Genomic DNA, 21,389 nt, shown 5'->3' with positions numbered 1-21,389 from the left:
GCAATTCCCTCCTTTCCTGGATCCCAGAGTCCCCCTCAAAGGGGGAGACAACAGTTCCCACTTTTCCTGGACCCTCAGGATCCTCTCAGTTGTGGGGGGTACAACTCCCTCCTTTCCTCGACCCTCAGGGTCCCCTCAGGGGTGGAGCTACAACCCCCATCATCCCCAGCTCCTGGCTGCAGAGAGCTGGAAGGGTAGCCTGACGGATGTGGAGTGGCCCTGATCTGTGGCAGAAGGGGGGAAGAAGGAAGGCTCCTGTGATGCAGTGAAATCCCCTCTCAACCCCCCCCCCCCCCCCACACCCAAAACAAACACACTATTTGGGGCTTGTTCAAATCCTCCCTCAGCTTGTCTCTTGCCCCGAATTGCTGTGGGGCGGCTGCGGCAATGTTCATGTCAGCTTTGGGAGGTCTGGCAAAAAGTCCTTTTTGTGTTGTTGTTGTTGTTGTTGAATGGAGGTCAGCCTGATGAGGATCTGAGCTTTTAACCGTGCGGAAAACTCTGTGATTTCAGATGGTACGCCACCACTCCTGTGGAGTTCCTTTCTGCCTTGAAAATCACAACAGCAATTTGTATAATGGCTTGAAAGGTTTTTCTTCTGGGTAGGACCCCAAACAGAGGAGCATGCAGATTTCCGGAGGGGTCATCTGTATGTATGGCTAACCTCCCCCTGTTTTTGTTTTGTTCTGCATAAACCTGAATTAGGAATCTTTAAAGGGAATGGATGCAAGCTTGGCTTGGCCTATTTGCATGTACAGGAGGGGTCCTTCAATATTTTTGCTTGTCAAAAACAACTCTGTGTCACATTTTAAAAAGAAGATGGTCTTATTCTCGGTTTGTATGCGCTGTCCTATTTTTACATGACCTGAGCTGTAGGGAGCGCATATAGGATATGAACTGGAGTGAAAAGGCAAGTTTAGCTTGCTTTTGACTGCAAACGCGTTCTGCTTGTGTGTACACCCAGTGTAGGTTTTTATGTCCTTGGAGCCATTGAAACTCGATGCTTGACTGAGATGTTGACACGAGATGGAAAGATGCTGGTTCTGCTGTCTAGTTTCATAGCTTTTCAATGTGTTTGTTTGACACAAATAGCCTGTGTGTGGCATTAGTTCAATGAAAACAACTTTGGCAGAATTCAGTTTGCACTGTTTGGATGCAATACTCTGATAACTAGCCATGGAATAATGGTTTCCCTCTTCTCCCTTTGCTCCAATTTGCAGGCTTGTCTTCCGTCTATTTATAGGTGATGCATACAAGCAATCTTGCTGCCACCCAAAGCACTAGAAAAGCTGACATTTGGTTGCCTTCAGCCTGATGTTCCAAAGCAACATCCCTAGGTTATTGGTTTAAAAAACCCTTTTATTTCCATGTGAGCCTGCCTCTCTGCTAAGCTCAATATCAGAGGCTCCTTCTCAAGTGCCACTACCTTCTGCAAGAAGACTGTGACTTGAAGCAGGGCCTTTGGAATAGTGGCACTCCGTTGTGAAAAGCTATCCCCAGGTACACTGAGCCTTGTCTTTTTAGCTTCTCCTGGATTTTTAAGGAACAAGTTGATTTGGGCAGTTTCATGTCTGCCTTCTTTATGGGTTGATGTCTATTTTAACTGGCACTTGTTATTAATATACAGTACTAAAAAATGGTTTCTGCTATATCCTTTGCCACTTGCTTTGGAAGCTTTCGGTGACAGGCATCTGAGACCTTTTTTAAGTGTTAGAAAATATGTCATAGTCTTTTCTAGAAGAGCAACGTCTCGAATTCAGAAGCTAAGATAACAGTGACTTTGACTCTGAGTACAAATCTGATGGTTTTAGGAATGTTAGGGCATGTGGAGAACTGATATTTTACATATATTTTGGACTGTCAGGTTTGTCACTGCTCAAATTGCTACTTCGACTTTGAGGATCCCCCTCCCCCCCCTTCCCCTTTTCTACTGCTTTCTTACAGTTTGGACTGAATTTCTCAACAATGAGATCTATTTAGCAATTTCTTAGGAAAGACGTTACTAGATTTCTCATTGATTTACTGAGAGGGCCAAGTCAGATATAATGGTTTTAAAGTTACAAGAAGGTAGAGTTGGTGCAAACGGTATGCTTCTTGATAGTAAAAGCAGTTTGACAGTGGCACCAATTACATAGAGGAGGGTTTGGCTTATGCACTGGAGATCTTAAAGCAGAAGCTGATCCACCATGTTTGGGGGATGTAAGACCCCCACAATCCTGACTGATTCAGGGTGATACTATTTAAATATTTGAAGGCATGTCATATTGAGGATGGAGAAAGCTTTTTTTCTGCTGCTCCAGAGAACAGGACCCGGAACAATGGATGCAAGCTACAGGAAAAAAGATTCCACTTCCACATTAGGAGGAACTTCTTGACAGTAAGGGCTGTTTGATAGTGGAAGATGATTCCTTGGAGAGTGGTGGGGTCTCCTTCTTTGGAGGTCTTTAAACAGAGGTTGGATGAATATCTGTCGAGGATGCTTTGATTGTGAGTTCCTGCATGGCAGGAGGTTGGATTGGATGGCCCTTGTGGTCTCTTCCAACTCTTTGATACCATTCCAGAATCCATATGGCCATTTCTATGGTGTGACACAGGAATATGTTGAACTAAGAATATCTTCTTACTCTAGGGCAAAGGTGAAAAGCATATTTTCAGCCCTAGGACTGAATTAAATTTCAGAGACACTCTCAGGAGTAACATTCTGGTCTTGGGTGGTGTCAAAGGGAAAAGTTTGGGACCAAAAATACCAGCACATCTAACTTAAAGCTCCTGCTATCAGAGATGTATTTCAGCCTTTTGAAGGGTGGAGTGGGGGAATGTTGGGAACAAAAACTGGGAGACCACTAAAGGATGGTGTAATAAGAAAGGGGTACCACCGTCAATCTTGACCATGCTATAACTGTTATTTCTTACTTGTTTCCATCCTTAGCTACAGCCGTCATGCATGGTAACACTGAGGCAGAAGTGTAGCCACAAAGGAGCTAGTTGGGAATCTGTCACTTTTTGGGATATTCCAGGCCTTCCCCCCCCCCCCCAGCCTTTTGTTGAAAGCTTATGTTTTTAGGTCCTTTCAATTGCAGAGCCATAAGAAACAGTAAGTGGGTGACATTCTGCCCAATTATTTAATAAGAAGTAAAGTTGTTCCTGTCTTTTAATGATCTGACTTATGAGTACAAAGACACTGGGATGACTAAACATACCCAATGATTGTGTTTACTGCTGAGGAGTGGGGGAATGGAAAGTTGAATGGGATGCTGTATGGAAATATGGAATGGGAACATGGCATGCTCCAATGTTTTGTTGTAGGCTCCACTTTTTAAATAATTTCAGCTGTAATTCTGTATCAGCTATTTAGGAGTGAAACAGACAGTCAAAATAAGCAGGTTTCTGGCAGGCTTTAAAGTGGGGCATTTAGGCAACGCATGGCTTGAAGCCGGCTGGAAGCCATTCCCAAGCTACGCTACATGGAACTCCTTTTTAGCTGGACTAAAAAGGAGCTGGATTTTTTCTCTTCTTCCTGGAAAATGCGCACCTTCGTATATACATATAAATGCCATGACACCAGGGCACTCTTTCCAAACCCAACCCTAATTGTGCATGTATAGTCGGCCCTTCATATACACAGATATTTTATACACAGATTCCAGCATCCACGGTTTGAAAATGTTCAAAAAAAGGATAAATTTCAAATATCAAACCTTGATTTTCCATTTTTTATAAGGGACACCATTTTGCTATGTCATTATATTTAATGGGACTTGAGCATCCACAGATTTTGTTATCCACAGGGATCTTGGAACCAAACCCCAGCGGATAACAAGGGTTCACTGTACATGCCCTGTTGCAGGAATGCATTTAACAGGGACAGTTCATGCATCACCAAGTGGTGCGGGTGGCAATGCCCCAAAGAGAAACCATGACATCTCTCATGAGGATGAGTACAACATACACAAAACAGTCAGAGGGAGCATAGGGTGAACAGGTGTGTGTGAAGGGGGGCATGACTGTACCTTACTGGCACCTCTGCTCTGATGCTCTGTTCTGGTAAAGTGCTGCACATGAGAATGTGTGCAGGTTCACAGGGATGGCTATCCAATGGGATGGCAGTCACTGTGAAGATGCACAGGGATAGTGGGGTGAACAGTAAAAAGAAAAAGGACCAGCAATGCAGCTTGAAGCCATGCCATGCCATGCACATTGCAGCTGCCTTGGGAGTGCGCGGTGTGGTTGGTGGGGTTTCAGTGTGGCTTCAGAAAAGGCAGCTTCCAGCTGCTTTTTCCTGCCCATCTGTTTTGCCTCTTAGTTAAATACACTAGTCACTTTTCCTACCCTGTTGTTGTCTATCTTCAAGTAGCTTCAAATAGACTTATGGTGACCCTGAGGCGGAATCTATCACCGGGTTTTGTGGGACTGAGAAAGTGTGACTTGCCCAAGGTCACCCATTGGGATTCCATGGCCAAGCAAGGAATCAACCCCTCATCTCCAGAGCTGTAGCCCAACACTCAAATGACTACACCATTCTGGCTGTCGATCTCTTACTCATGATTTTGACCTCCTACAACAAACCTGACAGAAATGTAGTTCAACCATACTCTGATCACTGTCAGGATGAACACCTTCTCCCCATGCAACTGATGCTCAGTAAACTAGGTTTAGGGAGGAGGAAGTTGCACTCGTGACAATAATGTCAAAATTGTGACAAAGTCCTTGTGAATATGAAACAGATTTATTCATCTGTACCTGTTTCGTATTCACAATTTCTACTTAAGTATACTTAACTAAAGATCGATACAGGATTCCTGTCTTCATTTTTAGTCTATGTTTCCCCAAACGTTTAACTACAGTGAACATGCTCCCAGTCCCAATTTTGTCCTTGGAGTAACCTGTGAGGTTGACTGGTCTGAGACTGTGCTAACTGGCCCAAATCCTGTACTGAACTTCAGAGCTGAGTAGTAATACTAATATGAGTTTGCTCAGACCAAATTAGAGAGTTCTTGTATTACACTGACTCTCAGTGTAAGGGCGATATATGTATGGAATCAGTATGGTGCACTGGTTCGAGCGCTGGGCTGAGACCTAGGAACTGAGTGGATCAAGTTTCCACTCCTTCAGGGAGCTCTGGGATCTGTAGTCACTCTGTCTCAACTTGAAATAACTTTTGGGATGTAAATTCTTGCTTGTCTTCTTTTTTGTGTGTGTGAAGTTTTCTCTTGCCAGTGAGACAGCAAGATACTGCTGTGAGTGATGAGAGTTTATGCATTTGTGAGATTGATTTGGATGCAAATTGGTGCAAACTACCATAGCTCCTGCATTGTTGCATGGAATTTATTTATTTATTTATATGCTGTCTTTCTCCTGGAGTAGGACCCAAGGTGGCTCACAAAAAGAATCAATTAAAACGTATTCATACAAAGTACTTTTAAAAAGGATCATATTAAAACAGTTTAAAAAGTATTTTAAAATCATTTATAACCAAAATTTTAAAAAAATAACTTAAAAAAATTAAAAGCCTCAGATGGGTTGTTTGTCTCTTTTTCATTGATCAGACAGTCCTGTGTTTGGGGTCTGTGTGTGTGTGTGCATGCGTGCATGCATGCATGCATGCGTACTTTCCTTCAGAAAGGGAAAAGACATTAGTTTTGCATTTTATGAGTTGGCCAGGTGCCATAAATAAAATTCAATTCAATTAGTTTTACACAATGACCTTTTGCACAAATTATGGAACTGGGAAAAATGATTCTAGGCTGCATCTGCACTGCAAAAATAATCTGGTTTGACACAGCTTTAACTGCCAAAAAGCTCTGGTGCCACAGCCAACTACATTTCACAGAATTCCATAGCACTGAGCCATGGCAGTTAAAGTGGTGTCAAACTGGATTATTTCTGCAGTGCAGATGCAGCTCTAGTCTCATTCTCACACTGAAAACTAGAACTCTTGCATCAAGAATAAGAAATGCTTCAAATATTCTTCACATCTTTACTTACCTTACTGCACCACTGTGCACCACTTACCTTACTGCACCACTTACCTTACTGCACCACATTGAGGATAAAGTTGGGGTAGGACAAGGAGAGCTGTGTATGTCACCTTGAATTTATTGGAGGAAAAGGGGGGTATAAATGGAACAAATAAATATTGGTTAAGGCCCAACTTTGATATGGGTCTGATCAAAACAACAAGTTGCTTTGCCTGAAAAAGAGCAACACTAACGATAGCTGGCTGGAAACATATCCAGGAGTAGCTGTGTTGCAAAGTACTTTAACATCCAACATCCATAAAACAGTTATACTTTTATTGGACCAACCAAAATGTATAATATATATGTCAGAAGCTGGACACTAGTTGTGGATTTCAGAATACTTGTTTCTAATTCCTTCATCCAGGAGACATGAAGGGATGCCAGTGCACTTCTGAACACTGATAGTGAGCATGCATATTCTGGTTTATAGATATCCCCCCCCCCCCCTGTTTTATGTGTAATTTATCCTAAGTGGGAGCTGTGTTGATCTTTCTGCTGTTGGAGGAGACTTTCGTTTGTAAAACCACCACCTTATATTTTTGAGAAGTAAAACCTAGCATCTTGGCTAGTTGGTGGTTAAAAAAAAGGTTTCTTCTATAGCTATTTCAAAACATGAAAAGTTTTTGCGTATAACAGATACACCTATCCAGCAGAACTGGATGTCTGCTTTATTGCCACATGTGTGTATCTATATGTGATGCTGTAGATCATGTGTCCCTGGGGGGGGAAAAGATTATGGAGGTTTTTTTTCCCAGCAGTGAATTTTTAGCATAGTTATCTGGCACTGACATCAGTGGAAATGTTTGTTCATTAGGTGCATTTGTATCCAGAGTTCAAGGCAGTTACATGGCTCTTCTTTCCTCTGCTTTATCCTCACAGCAGCACCCAACTGAGATAGGTCAGAGAGAGAGAGAGACTGGCCCAACGTCCATTTTGCAGCTCAGTGGGAATTTGAATCTGGATCTTTCAAGTCCTGGTACAACACTCTCACTGCTATACTACCCTACATGTATGGGCCAAGATATAGTTGTGCACTTTGGAATCCAGCAATGGTTGAACTGAGATTTACTTTCCTCAATCTTCCCACTGAAGCCCTGCATGGGGCAACAATACTTCTCCAAGGGGATTCTAGCCCTCCAGACTAGGTTTTGGGTTTTGCTGGAGGCTACCAATTCTGAAGGATGCCATGGGATCCACGCTGTGAAGACTCCCATTTCAGCAGGACTATGAATCTACTTTGGGCTTTTGTCTGAACTGTAAAGGAGGTATTAAAGGTGGCTTATTTTGGAAATAGGGTTCAGCACCTTGGATACTTCCTTTAAAGTTGAAACTGAAGCCCTGAGCAGCTTCATCATCCAACTGACATGGTACTGTTGGTATCTGTTGGAACCACTGGAATGTCATGCATTCCCAACCCCTTCAGGAAACACACTGACAGGAGTTTATTCTCCTCAGCATTAATTCCCCTGCACCTTCCACCTTGGCTGCAAACTGTGGACTCTCAAAACATGAAAATGCCAATTTGCACTACAGTTACAGTTTCCTATTTTCAACCCCTGAAATGACACTAGAGTGTTCTCCGACTCTTGGAAGCTCACTGGTCCTTGTTAGGTTCTTTAAACAAGAGCAGCGGCAACAACAACAACAGACCACCTCTTTATCTTTTAATTTACAAACGGATATACATCTGTAAGCTTCTGTCTTGGTTGTAAGTGGTCTATTTTTGCTTCCATGCTGACATTCAGCACCAAAGTTAAAGTCTTTCTTAGACCCATTTCAAACCAGCTTCAGAACAGGATATGGAATTGAGATTGCTACTGTCACCTTAATGGATGATCTTCACCAGAGCATTGACAAGGGGAGTGTGTTATTGCTAGTGCTTTTGGACCTCTCAGCAGCATTTGATACCATTGACCATGATATCCTTTTGGAACCCTTGACGGGTCTGAGAATTGGAGGCACTGTGCTTCAGTGGTTCCAGTCCTGTCTTTCTGGTAGATTGCAGATGGTACTTCTTGGGGACAGTTGCTGTTCAAAAAAGGAGCTGTTATATGGCATACCACAAGGTGTCATTCTATCCGCAGTGCTGTTCAGCATTACATGAAAGTACTGGGAGAGATTATCCAGCATATGGGATGGGTGCTATCAGTATGCTGGTGACACCCAAATATATATCTCCATGACTTAAAAAATAACTAGTGTTCCTCCTCTGAAGGAATGCCTGGAGAAGGTAATGGGTTGGATGAGGAAAAACAAACTGAAGTTGAATCTAGACAAGATGGAGATGAAGTACAATAATATCCCAAATCCACAAAACAATGGTATCTTTATTGGGCCAACCAAAATGTACAAAATACATGATGAAAGCTTTTGAAGTTCCACTGGCTTCTTCATCAGGGAAAGGTGTTAAAAATCATACCAGGCAAATACAAAGTGTTGGTTATTACCTTTAAGGTCCTACATGGTTTGGGTCCAGGTCACCTATGGGATTGCCTCCTCCTCCTGTACAATCTGCCCAAGGCACTCAGATCCTCTGGGGGACATTTACTCCCGTCATCCAGGACTAGGTTGGCAACTGTCAGCCAGAAGATTTTTTCTTCAGCTGCCTTTAGACTGTGGGATGACTTGCTGGAAGAGATGCATCAGCTCAAGACACTGTTTGAATTTAAATCAGCAGTAAAGATCAGTCTCTTCCAACAGGCCTATCCAGATTATTTTCAAAATATGGTTGTTCAAGTATATATTGATGGATTTTTAATATGTACTGGGTTTATTTTAACCGATGCTATGTGTTGCCTTGTTGTTGTTCCCCATTTCAATCCGCAGGGAGAGGCCTGTAAGAAATAAATCATTGCCATTGTTGTTGTATAAGCATGTATAGGGACACTGTTATAGTTCCAACAATCAGAAACATCAAAATCTTACCTAATCTGCCTGAGTTTCCTGTTATATCAGGGAACAAAAAGCTACTATAAAATAAGAGGCAAAGCAGTTCATGTTATCACTGGGTTACTGTTTATACTTGAGTGGCACTTTGAGAGGGATTAACTACACTTTACACACTATAAGATGTAATCTTCAATAAAATAAAACTAGTAATCACCGTTCTCCTCAGATCAAACCCAAAGATTCTCTTTGTTTGGTTCTCAGTGGTCCAATGATCCAGTGAGCTTAGCTGTGGGGAGCACTGGGTGACGTCAACTCTGGGCATGCTCATCTTCTTGTGGCGTGGCACATGAATCTGTGTGGAGTCCTTGGCATTTGACAGCAGTATGGCTGGACTTGATATATGCTCTTCCGGCAAAGTGAAAAGCATAAGCTTTCACATAGACACTGGGCTACGAGGTTCACAGGGAAAATATTGTGGTGGTGGTAATCATTTCTTGATACAAGATGGCAGCAATGACAGGACATATGCCTTCTTCTGTTTCTGGGTGAGGCAAAGGTTTGTTAGGATTTAACCTAATGTTGACAGTCTCAGCAGTCCAAATGAGTGCACTCACAGGTGAAGAACAGTTCTGAATACTCCTTCCGTAAGAAAACCGTATGAAATCCATCGCATAAACACAAATTAACAGAGAATATGAAGCACACATACAAGCACATAGGCTAGGAATTCAAAGGATGGTGCTGGGGCCAAGAATGGTATTGTCCTCTAAACTAAGGCCATACCGCATCAAGGTGTCAAGTCTGCAGATCCAGCTGTTTTCTCTTTTCTCAGGCATATCAAGTGGTTTCTTGACTGGAAATACAGCCATGTTGGAAAAGTTGTGTTGCCCAGAATTGACATGTTTAGCAACATGTTCCAACTTTTTGGTGGAAATCATTCTGGTGATGCTCGCTTACTTTTGTTCTTGAATCTTGTTTGCATACTGGTGGTGGTTTTCCCCACATATTGCGACCATTCAATCACATATATGACATCGCTGGGATTGTAAGCCATGTTTTGTTTACTGTGATGGATTTTGTCCGTTCTTCTGCTTTTAAAAATTAACGTTTCACATGGATATTCACAAGTGATGCAATGCCTGGATGTGCAGTAATGTGATCCAGGATTTTCAGTTAATATTTTATTGTATATCTCACTAGCAGCTTGTTTAGAATAGGTGGTTGACAGAAAGCAACAATAGGAACTTATTAATAGCTTTAGCAAGGTGATGTGAATTAACTATCAAGGGGTACTTTTATTTAATTGCCAAGTGGCAATTTGGGAGATGATGGGTGGAAATCAGCCGCAAAAGGCACATGACCGTCTCATTTTTTTCGTCTCTCTCTCTTTTTTTTTGTAGAGGCGACACGCCGTAATGAATATAGTAGCCTGATGTGAGTGTATATATACAGACATAACACAGTTAACAGAGCTTTTGATAGCAAAGCTCCATTTTACAAAGGCTCATCCTCTGTCTAGCTGGAGGTTTTTAAAATAGCATGAGCACTGTTGTTGCTGTGTACTTTCAAGTCATTCCTGACTTATGGTGACCCTAAAGCCATGGGGCTTCTTGGCAAGATTTGTTCAGAGAAGGTTTCCCATTGCCTTCCCTTGAGGCTGAGAGCATGTGACTTGCCCAAGGTCACCCGGTGGGTTTCTATAGCCGAGCAGGGAATCAAACCCTGGTCTCCAATGTATTTTAAAAGCACCAAAATGGAAATCATAAGAAAAGTGGAGTCTGGTAAAAGAAAAAAAATCATCCCAGGATGAATTTTGGAAGCCTCCCTCAAATGTGTTAGTTTACTTATGCAAAGTTTATGTGGCCTTGTTATGAACAAAACATTTTCTGAAGTGTGTTAAACTCTTCTTATTTTTTTGTGCAGTAGGAACCTACCCCTATTCTTGTCATCCTATTTCCACCGCTTTTGTTGGTGTGTTTGTTAGAAGTAATGCCTGGGAATACATCTCCTTTATTAACTTGACTAATCTGCATACATTCACACAGTACAGTACTGGAGACGGCCAGATTCCTTATTGGGGTTTCATGTAATCTTTTGCTTTGCCTCATTAACTGAAATAAACCTTCCACTGTGTCTGAGGTGTCTTACGTTGTGACTCCAAGGCGCTATGGAGATGGGCAACAGAATCAAAGCCAAAGGTTCTTGTCTAATGGAAATTCTATGTTAAGTGTAACCATTCCATTTACTCAGAAACTTACAACTTCTTCGATTATAATGAACGTATATGCACAGTACTGGGTTCCCTGGGATGGGGCAGATGTCTCTTGACCCTCCACCTCTCATTTCTTAAATTCACACAGAGCTTTCATACAGGAATGGTTAATTTAGGATCCCAGTGGTTCCATGAGGGATGTGGTGGCTCAGTGGTTAAGATGCTGACTCTGTCAATTGCAAGGTTGGCAAGTCAAGACCCAAGTGCCGTGTGATGGAGTGAGCTCCTGTCACTAGTCCCAGCTTCTTCCAACCTAGCAGTTTGAAAGCATGTAAAAGTGTAAGTAGATAAATAGGTACCACTTTGGTGGAAAGGTAACAGTGTTCTGTGCAGTCATGTTGGCCACATCATCACAGAGTCATCTTTGACAGCGCTGGCTCCCTCAGCTTAGTAACGGAAATGAGCACACCTCCCCCCCACACACACACAGTTGGACATGACTAGAAAATCATGTCAAATGGGGACATTTTTACCTTTACCTTTTAGTGGTCACTAGATTGCAGTGATTCTAATGGTAGTATCGAGTCAACATTACTGAGAGCCTGCCTCTGGATACAGTCTGGGAGCAAACCACTTAAAAGAGGGGAGGTAGAAGGAAAAATGCAGCCTCAAATCTTTCCAGCTGGCCATGAATTTTCTTCCCAATCCCCCTCAGTTTCCCTAGGGTCACAAGGTTCAGTTTAAAGATGTACAGTTGGCCCTCCACATTTGCGGCTTTGACTTTTGTAGATTTGATTATTTGTGGTTTTGATGAATGTGTTTTATCTAGGAATCTCTATGTCTTCCAGTGCAACTCCGCCAGAAATTGACCATAGAGTTGTGCTGGAGAACCTAGAGATTCCTAGAGAAAAGACTCCTCTAGGCATTTGTAGGTCCTCCAGAATGATTCTATGATCAACCTCTGTCTGATGTTAACTACTGAGTTGCATTGGAGGACCTTTGAAATCCCTAGAGAGGTGTTCTCTCAGGTAAAAAAGTATAGGGTTTTTTATTTGCATTTCTGCCACATTCACGGGGGTCCTTCACCCTGTAACCCCAGCGAATGGAGGGACCACAGTAGTCCCAATATGCTAACAGCTATTCTCAGTTAACACATTTTGTTTCTCTCTAGCCCCACACATCCCTGTCAAGTAACTAAAACCTAACCAAAGTTTTAGGCCCATTATTTTTTCCTTCCACATATTCCATACCACCTATCTTAAAAGGAAACTGTATCTTTTCTTGAATGCCTTCATGGAGTTTAGAAAATGCCTGTAAAAGGCTCAGAAGTCAAGAATTTCCTATTATGTAGAAATATAGCAAACTATAGAAATATAGCAAAACACAATATCCCTGCTTATATGGAAATTCCATTGGGCACCTTTACAGGCTGATGCAGCAGCATACCTATTCTGGTTTCTCTCTGTGCCTTTAAATCATGTTCATTACTGTCTAAAGATTTTTTCCCCCTCTCTCATTTAAAAACTCTGGAGACCAGGTATGTGCTCTTAGGAAAGCAAATAAAAGATGGTCAACCTCTTACATAAAGTGTTCTATCTATCCCCCCCCCCCCCCATCTTGCCAACCAGGCTCTCTCTAGGCAACTTGCGGCATTCGATCCATCCTGCAGCTCTCTGCGCCATACAGACTATATTACATTGAGTTCGAGTGCCCAGGTGGGGAATAGGGCTTGCCTCTTATTGAAGTGGGATTAGTGCTTCTGCCTGGAATCTTACAATTATAGGGTCTGGGCTCAAAAGACTGTGTAACAAGTGGCGCACAGAAAAATAAGTTTAGGCTCAGTTTCTCAAACAGCTGGTGCCCCACAAGCCAACCTAGCATCCACTAAAAACTGAGGACAGTTTCAAACCGTTTCTGAAACAATGAAAGGGTTGATGTATGAATGCATACATCTGTGTGGAAATGTTACTGTTCAAACAGGACATTTTTATGAGAACCTATATGCTGATGCATGTAACATTATCTTATTTAGGTTTTTTAAATCATTGTTGAATTTGGCAGATGCGTAAATAATAACAATAATAGTAATAAATAAAACTTTTATTTATATCCTGCTTTCTGTAGAACAATCGAAGCGGCGAACAGCATATAAAATCATACAAAATATACACAGTATCCCCCCTTAAAAAAGAATTAAACAGTTGAGAGTTAAAATTACATAAGTCGCATTAAAATCTAGTTAAAAGTGATAATCATGGGCAGAATCATAACATAGCGCAAAAGTGTCCATGGTATATGGAGGGATCATTATGTGGCCAAGGACTTATTCTAGAAAAGCCTGCCAGAAGAGATCCATCTTGACTGCTTTTTTAAAAAGCATCTAAGTTGGTAATTTGACCCTTTTTCCACCCAACTTTTCCTGACTTCAGAGTTTTTGCCCAGTGGGGTAGAGAGAAATCACTGAGATAGTTTAGAAAAGAGATATCAGGCAGGGAAAAGTGAATTGCCCTCTGCTTGCTATGACTCCTCTGATTCTGAATGTCCTGCCAAGAAGTGGAGTGGTTTGTGGCTTAAGAAGGGTGATCGAGAGGGTGGTAGTAAACCAGCTCCAAGCAGTCTTGGATGTCACCGATTATCTTGATCCATTTCAAACTGGCTTCAGGTCGGGATATGGAGTGGAGACTGCCCTGGCTGCTTTGGTTGATGATCTCTGTCTGTGTATTGACAGGGAAAGTGTAGCCTTGTTAGTGCTGTTGGACCTCTCAGCGGCCTTTGATACCATAGACCATGGTATCCTTCTGGAATGCCTGAAGGGGTTAGGAATTGGAGGCTCCATTCCTACCTCTCAGGAAGGTTCCAGATGGTGATGCTGAGGGACAGCTGCTCTTCTAAGAGAGAGCTGACATCTGGCGTCCCTCAAGGCGCCATTCTGTCCCTCATGCTGTTTAACATTTACATGAAGCTGCTTGGGTGAGATCATCTGGAGACATGGGGCGGGGTGTTATCAGTACACTGATGACACCCAGATCTATTTCTCTATGTCTCAGACTGTTTCAGTGACCAAGGAGGGCATCTCTCCTCTGAATGAATGTCTGAGATCAGTAATGGATTGGATGAGGGAAAATAGACTTAAGCTGAATCCAAACAAAACTGAGGTACTCGTAATAGGTAACCCCTCTCTGGGTATGGAGATAAGTCCACTTGTCCTGGATGGGGTCACACTTCCCCTAAAGGACTGTGTTCACAGCTTGGGGGTACTTCTGGATTCGTCGCTTCAGCTGTCATCTCAGGTTGACGTGACAGCCAGGAGTGCTTGTTATCAGCTTCGGCTGATACGCCAGCTGCGACCCTACTTGGAGCAGCAGGACCTTGAAATGGTACACGCACTGGTAACTTCTCGTCTCGACTTCTATAATGCGCTCTACATGGGGCAACCCCTGTGCCACGTCCAGAAGCTTCACTTGGTACAAAACATGGCAGCCAGACTGGTCACTAGAAAATCTAAATTTGGCCATATTACACCAATTCTAAAATCATTACATTGACTGCCCATTAGCTTCCAGGCACAGTACAAGGTGTTGGTTATTACAGTACCTATAAAGCCCTACATGGCTTGGGTCCAGCTTACTTGAAGAAACACCTCCTTCCATACAATCCTTCCTGCACACTCCGCTCTTCGGGGAAGAATCTTTTACAGTCAATCAGAACCAGATTAGTGGCAATGTCCCAAAGAACCTTCTCTGTTGCCACTCCAAAAATCTGGAATAACCTCCCTGAAGAAATCTGCCAAATATCCTCAATTGAGGCTTTTAAGAAGGCGGTAAAAACATCTCTCTTCAGGCTTGCCTATCCAGATTGACTAGGTCATGAATGAAGAAACCAGTCCATATGTGCTCCTATGTTTTGTTGTTATTGTGTAATGAATAATTTTTTTCTGATATTTTTTGATGTTGTATTATTTGATCTTATTTTACAAATTGCTATCTTAAGGAGGGTGGGATAGGGGAATGGGAGACCTTGTTGTTATTTACTTGTATTTTAAACTTTTTTGTTACCCACCTCGATCCCCAAAAAGGAAGAGGTGGGATATAAATAAATATTTTATTATTTATTTTATTATATTATTATTATCACAGGATTATATAATAGATGTCCTTCTTTGTAATTAGGTGTAGTACCCTGTATTGCTGGAGAGAATCATTAACTATTTGAATGGCTCTGGGGAATGTGTGTCTTTTTGTGTGCTCATATCTTTCTCACACTGCATATCAGTCTCGGTTGTCCTCTCTCAGTCAACTGTCAAAGACAGTGGTCTATTTGGATGGGGAAAAAGATAAATTTTGAGTATGCCACATTGCCTATAATTTAAGTCATACCATGTATTGTTAAATAATGCTGTTTTTATCCTATTGTGCACTTTGTAATTTGTATTGCTGATACTGTTTTGATCCCGTCTCGATCCGCAGGGAGAGGCAGGAAATAGAGATAAATTTATTATTATTATTATTATTATTATTATTATTATTATTATTATTATTATGCTAAACATCCACTCAAAGTTTGGTGAAACCCATTCAACTGTTTTAGTGTGATGTGGTAACAGGCAGCAACTACCTCCCAGTCAGTTTATTGGGCATATCCTCCAAGCTATGTACTTGACGTCTCTTGAACAAACGTGATAACTGGGCAGAACCGATAAAATTATTTCATTCTGAACAAGCAGACAGTCATAGTGGTCACAATACAATTGATCAGTGCTTCATTACGAAGACACTGGGGCTGCCTGCATGGGCCCAAAGGCCCATGTTCCCCCTGGCTTTACATTGTCTTGTCTGGATGATGCAGTCCAAAACCCTGGGGCCAGGATCAAGCTGGATCTTGGCAGACTAGATGTGGATCTGGTGGATCCAGCCAGATCCCACGGTAAACAGCCCTGAATGTGGGTCAATTTGACCCCTGGTTTGCTGCAGAATTTCCTGGAAACTCTGTGGCAAACCGTGGCTGTGCTCCTTACCTTCCCCCTGGGTAAGAGGGGTGGGCAGACCCCCGTTGCTAGTGAGCTGCCCCCCAGTCATGCCTAACATGGAAAAGGGGTGCCTGGTTGCACTCATGGGGTCCAGGTGCCCCCTTTTCACGTCAAGTGCAGTGATGGACCACAAGGGCCATCCTGCCCCATTCTGCCATGCAGGAATTCTCAATCGAAGCATCCCCAACAGATAGAAATAGCAATAGCAAGTACATTTCTATACTGCTTATCAGTGCACTTAAGCACTCCCTAAGCGGTTTACAAAGTATAAGCTAATTGACCCCAACAACCTGGGTATTCATTTTAATGACTTCCTCGGAAGGATGCAAGCCCGAGTTGAGCTTGAGCCCTTTTGTTGGTATTGAACTCACAACCATATGGTTTTGAGTGAGTGGCTGCAGTACAGGCATTTAACCACTGCGCCACCAGGGCTCCTATTACTCACACGTAGGAACATAGCCATCCAGCCTCTGTTTAAAGACCTCCAAGGAAGGAGACTTCACTACTCTCTGAGGGAGTGTGTTCCACTGTCGAGCAGCCCTTTAGAATGGGGGTAAAGCCCATACTGGACACAGTATTCCAGGTGGGGCCTGACCAAAGCAGAATAGAGTAGAGTACTTCTATTGATGCAGCCTAAAATTGCATTGGCTTTTTAGCTGCCTCATCCCACTGTTGACTCATGTTCAACTTGTGGTCTACTTGGACTCCTAGATCCCTTTCACATGTAGTCTCATTAAGCCAGGTGTCCCTATATATATATATATATACACTTTGTTTTTTGGCCCTAAGCTTAGTACCTTACATTTTTCTGTGTTGAATATTATTTTGTAAACTTTGGCCCAGCTTTCCAGTTTATTCAGGTCATTTTGAATTTTGATCTTGTCCTCTGGGGTGTTAGCTACTCCTCCTAATTTGGTATCATCTACAAATTTGATAAGTATGCTCCTAATTTTGTCATCCAAGTCATTGATAAAGATGTTGAATAGCACTGGGCCCAGGACAGAACCTTGTGGTACCCCACTGGTCATTTCTCCATGCTGGCCTGGGGACTGATCCGGGTTAACATCTGGACCAATAATAAAGCATGGCCAAGCCCATGCTTTCCTGCCCCGTCTCCTCCGGGCCTTTGATTCAAAAATATGTTAACAACTGTTACACTATTGGAATCCCTCTTTAGCAGTTAGCTTTGACCATTGTACTAACACTTGGGACTGAAGAACGGAAACAGTCATTTACCAAATGGGTTTTCTATGGAAAACCAAAAGTCAGAGTAGGCCCACTGCTGGTCTTCACTGACCCTAAAAATGTATAATCTGGCAATGGCTTGAAACAGTAAGGCCACACACAAATAGGGTAATACTTTCCCTTCCTTCCTGGTTGGTTTTGAGACACATAATCATCCTTATATTACTCACATGTAGGAAGATTGAGATGCAGATCTCAAGGGTCTTACGGGTTCTGTTTTTATCAGGGGTGGGCAATTTCCAGTGGTTGACAGGCCCTATGGCTATCTCCTCCAATTTACTAGAGGCTGCAACTGCTGGTGTCACCTGCTGCAGCTTGCCTACACAGTAGTGACATGTAAAGTGGCTTATTTCTGTTTTAAAACAGGGTGTGTTGGGCATGCACCTTGTTTCAAAGGCAGTTAAGGCCTCTGGGTTTGTTAAAAGGTTTCAAAACAATTAGTGCACTTTAACCTCAAACAGAAATGAAGCTGCTCAAAGGGTTTTCTGGCCAAGATATAGGAAAAGTGACACTTTTGCCACCATTCTGTTGCCTTTTGGCAATGTAGCTATGTGAACCTGTGGCAGGATGCACACCAGATTGTCCACTAGCCATGCATTGACCATCCCTGTGTTAAGAACAGCTTCATCTCCTGTGTGGCACCTGGGATGCATTAAGCTGCTGGTCAGTAACTGTGTTTTACTTAATGTAGGCCTTCATTGTGGATTGTTGCATATTAATTAATTAATTAATTAATTAAGGGATTTATATCCTGCTGGGATCCATGGTGGTTTACAATACTTTAAAAAGATAAAATTGAAGTGTTGATTACAAAAGTTTTAATATCAGTAATAGTTATTTTAAAACCTAAGTTAAAAAACAGCATAGTTATAAATTATAAAGAGCATAGTTACAGCATATTTATAAATCTTGTCCATTTGGCTGAGAAGTGGCATTGCTGTTCTGTTCTCTGGCCTGGTAATATTGTAAACTTCAGTAGCTAATGTTTTAAAGCTGACTTTAACCGTCATGCTCTCTCCAATGGGATTGCTTTTAGTGGAATGCCAGGTGGTGGTCTAATTCAGTCCACTGGAAGACTAGGGCTTAATTAAATCTGTTTTGTTCAAACACGTTGTAGATGTCGCTTCATGTTAAAGACTATATGTGTAACATGTATTATGAAGGCTAAGTGCAGCTGAGAGGCTAAAAAGCTAGCTTAGGATGTTGAGTCACTTAAGCACTGCTGAGGCATTGCTGTTCTGTAGTCTGCTGGAAACTGCATTACAAGCAAGGTACTACACTGCAATTCAGACAAGGATTGGGAAATCTCTTTCAGCCCGAGAGCCAAATTCAGTTTACAAGAAGTAGTTGGAGACCACATTTCAGTGGTAGGTTAAGCAAAATGCAAAAGTGTGGTACCAAAAATACCAGCATACTTATTATTTATATCGTGCTTTACAAGTAAAATAACAATGAACAACAAAAAAGCCAGCCCTGCCAAAGACATATCTAAACTACACACATGGGGGAAGGAAGGAGTAGTGCAACTATGAAACAGTACAAATGTAAAACAAATGATCTGGATAGAATATTAAAATAATAATAATAATAATAATAATAATAATAATAAATTTATATTTCCCGCCTCTCCCAAGGATTGAAGTGGGATTACATCATTAAAATAATACAGTACAATCCAGAAAAGCAATCTATAAAATACTAATACTGAATTACACCTTCCTATTACTTCCTTAAAATATCCAATCATTAAATAGTTATACAATCATAATCAATAAAGCAAAAAGAGCAAAACCTATAATCAGAATATACAAGGACTGTCTTAGCTAAAACTCCAAAAGCTATGGGAAGCAAGGAAGTTTTCAACTGAGAGGTACAAACATTGAGGGAAGGAACAGTTCGCAAATGTTCAGGGAGGTAATCCCAGGAGGCAGTGAGTGAAAAAGGACAAAGATGAAGGAAGATGGGTTCATGGTTGGGTGTGGAGCCTGGAGTTCCTAGAATGCAGATCTCAAACAAGCTGATAAAAAGAAATGAAGGCTGAAAGGTAGAGGCAGCTAGGTTGTATAGGGCATTGAAAGTTAGGAAGACGTTTGTCCCGGATCCTTAAAAGAGTAGGCAACCAATGAAGAGATATCAAAAGTAGGATAACATGACCAAAATGACAGGCCAAAAAGATAATCTTATCAGGGGAATGCTGAATGGAAACCAGAGGGCTATGATGAGATAATGGAAGACCAGCCAAAAGAAGATGACAGTAATCAAGGCAAGAAATGACCAAGGCATAGACTAAATCTTTGCAGAGGAAGCAGAGATGAAAGGTCTGATTTTGACAATATTCTGAAGAAAAAGCGATGTGACTTTACCACAGCCTTAGTGTAAGGAACAAAAGACCAAGAGTCAAAAATAAAACCAAGACTACGCCCTTCCTTCTTGGGGTAAATGGGAATGTTATCAACAGTGATGGAGAATGTATGCTGTAAGGAAGGTTACGGAGGAAAAATAAGTAGTTCTGTCTTTATCATGTTAAGTTTTAGGTGATGATGGAGCATCCAGGCTGAGATAGCTGAAAGACATGTTGTAATATGATGTTCAATATCAGAAGAATGTTCTGGAGTGGAGGTGAGGGTCATCAGCATAAAGATGATACTGAAAACCAAATGAACAAATAAGATTACCCAAAGATAATGTATCAAGTGAAAACAACAAAGGGCCCAGAACATAACCCTGTGGAACTCTAACCAAAAGAGGAAAAGAAAACTTTGCCCAAAGGAGATAATCTGTGATCTTTGTAAAATCTGTCTCTGTGGAGTGCAAAGGACTGAACTCCAAATTGAAAAGGACCCTTTACAGAAATGCAAGAAGGAAAGTTGTGACAACATACATGAGCAGCACATGCCAATTTTTTTGAGGGGAAAGACAATTGTGAAATAGAGTGAAGATTAGAAAGAGATAATGGGTCTTAAGAGATTGAGAAAGAGTTACATGTTTAAATTCTGGAGGAAATGAATCAGTAGAAAGAGACAGATTAATTGCATGGAAAAGGAAAGGGAGAATGGCAGGGGCAACACAAATTAAGAAATTAGAAGGAACAGAGTCAAGAGTCCAGGAAGAAGGATTCGAAGACATCAACATCTTGGATAGTCCATCTGTCAAAATTGGAAGAAAAGTAGAAAACATAGTCAAAACAGATATTTTATAAGTTTGTAATTAAGAAGTTTCAGAAGCAGCAAGATCAAAATGAACAGTTTAAATTCCAGTACTGTATTAAAGAAAGTAGCAAAATCCTCAGCAGAGTGATGGAGGGAGACGTGGAGGGGAGGGCTTTAAAAGAGAATTTAAGGTAGAAAAGAGATGCTTTGGATGCCACGCATTAGCATGAATCAACACTGTATAGTATATGTGTTTGGCCAAAGAGATACCACGAGAGAAAGAAGAATGAATGAGAGGTAGCGATATCATGGATGGGATGCCAGGTTTCAGCAAGAGCAAGATGGTGTAAAGATCTGGAGACAAATAAATCATCAACAGGAATAATCCAGCAACAGTGCCATACGGAACAAGAACAAGAAAACAAGAACAAAAAAAGAGAAGCTAAGAAGACAGCAGATAGGTAATTGTAATAAAGTTTATTCGGTCATTGACCAGCAAAGACAGCAGATAGGTATCAAATCAAAAGAAACAGAAGAAACAGTCATTAAAAGGAATGAAGAGCAAGGGTTGTGGAGTCTGTATCCACAGATTCAACCATCCACAGCTTGAAAATATTTTTTAAAAATTCCAAGTAGCAAACCTTGATTTTTATATAAGGGACACCATTTTACCACGCCACTATATGTAATGGGACTTGAGCTTCCACGGATTTGTGTGTCCACAGGGGGTCCTGGAGCTAAATCCCTGCAGATGCCAAGGGCTGAATGTAAAAGTATAAATATAGCAAAAAAGAAAACGGATAAGTCAGGAAGAAAAATGCAGATCATTGATATCACTAGTAATGAAA

At 41.6% G+C, this 21,389-nt stretch overlaps 1 protein-coding gene across 1 annotated transcript in view; it reads left to right on the top strand.

Annotated features, from left to right (window-relative positions):
* The first annotated feature begins 379 nt into the window (after window positions 1-379).
* Window positions 380-21,389, top strand: part of ZDHHC8 (zinc finger DHHC-type palmitoyltransferase 8) — a 147,481-nt gene continuing 126,471 nt past the window's right edge. The window contains exon 1 of the mRNA XM_042442153.1: window positions 380-516. The gene's annotated coding sequence lies outside the window, so the exon portion shown is untranslated. The remainder of the gene's footprint in view (window positions 517-21,389) is intronic.

Source organism: Sceloporus undulatus, chromosome 10 (genome assembly GCF_019175285.1).
Source record: "Sceloporus undulatus isolate JIND9_A2432 ecotype Alabama chromosome 10, SceUnd_v1.1, whole genome shotgun sequence".
Taxonomy (NCBI): domain Eukaryota; kingdom Metazoa; phylum Chordata; class Lepidosauria; order Squamata; family Phrynosomatidae; genus Sceloporus; species Sceloporus undulatus.
This window is presented reverse-complemented; position numbering and strand designations above follow the sequence as displayed.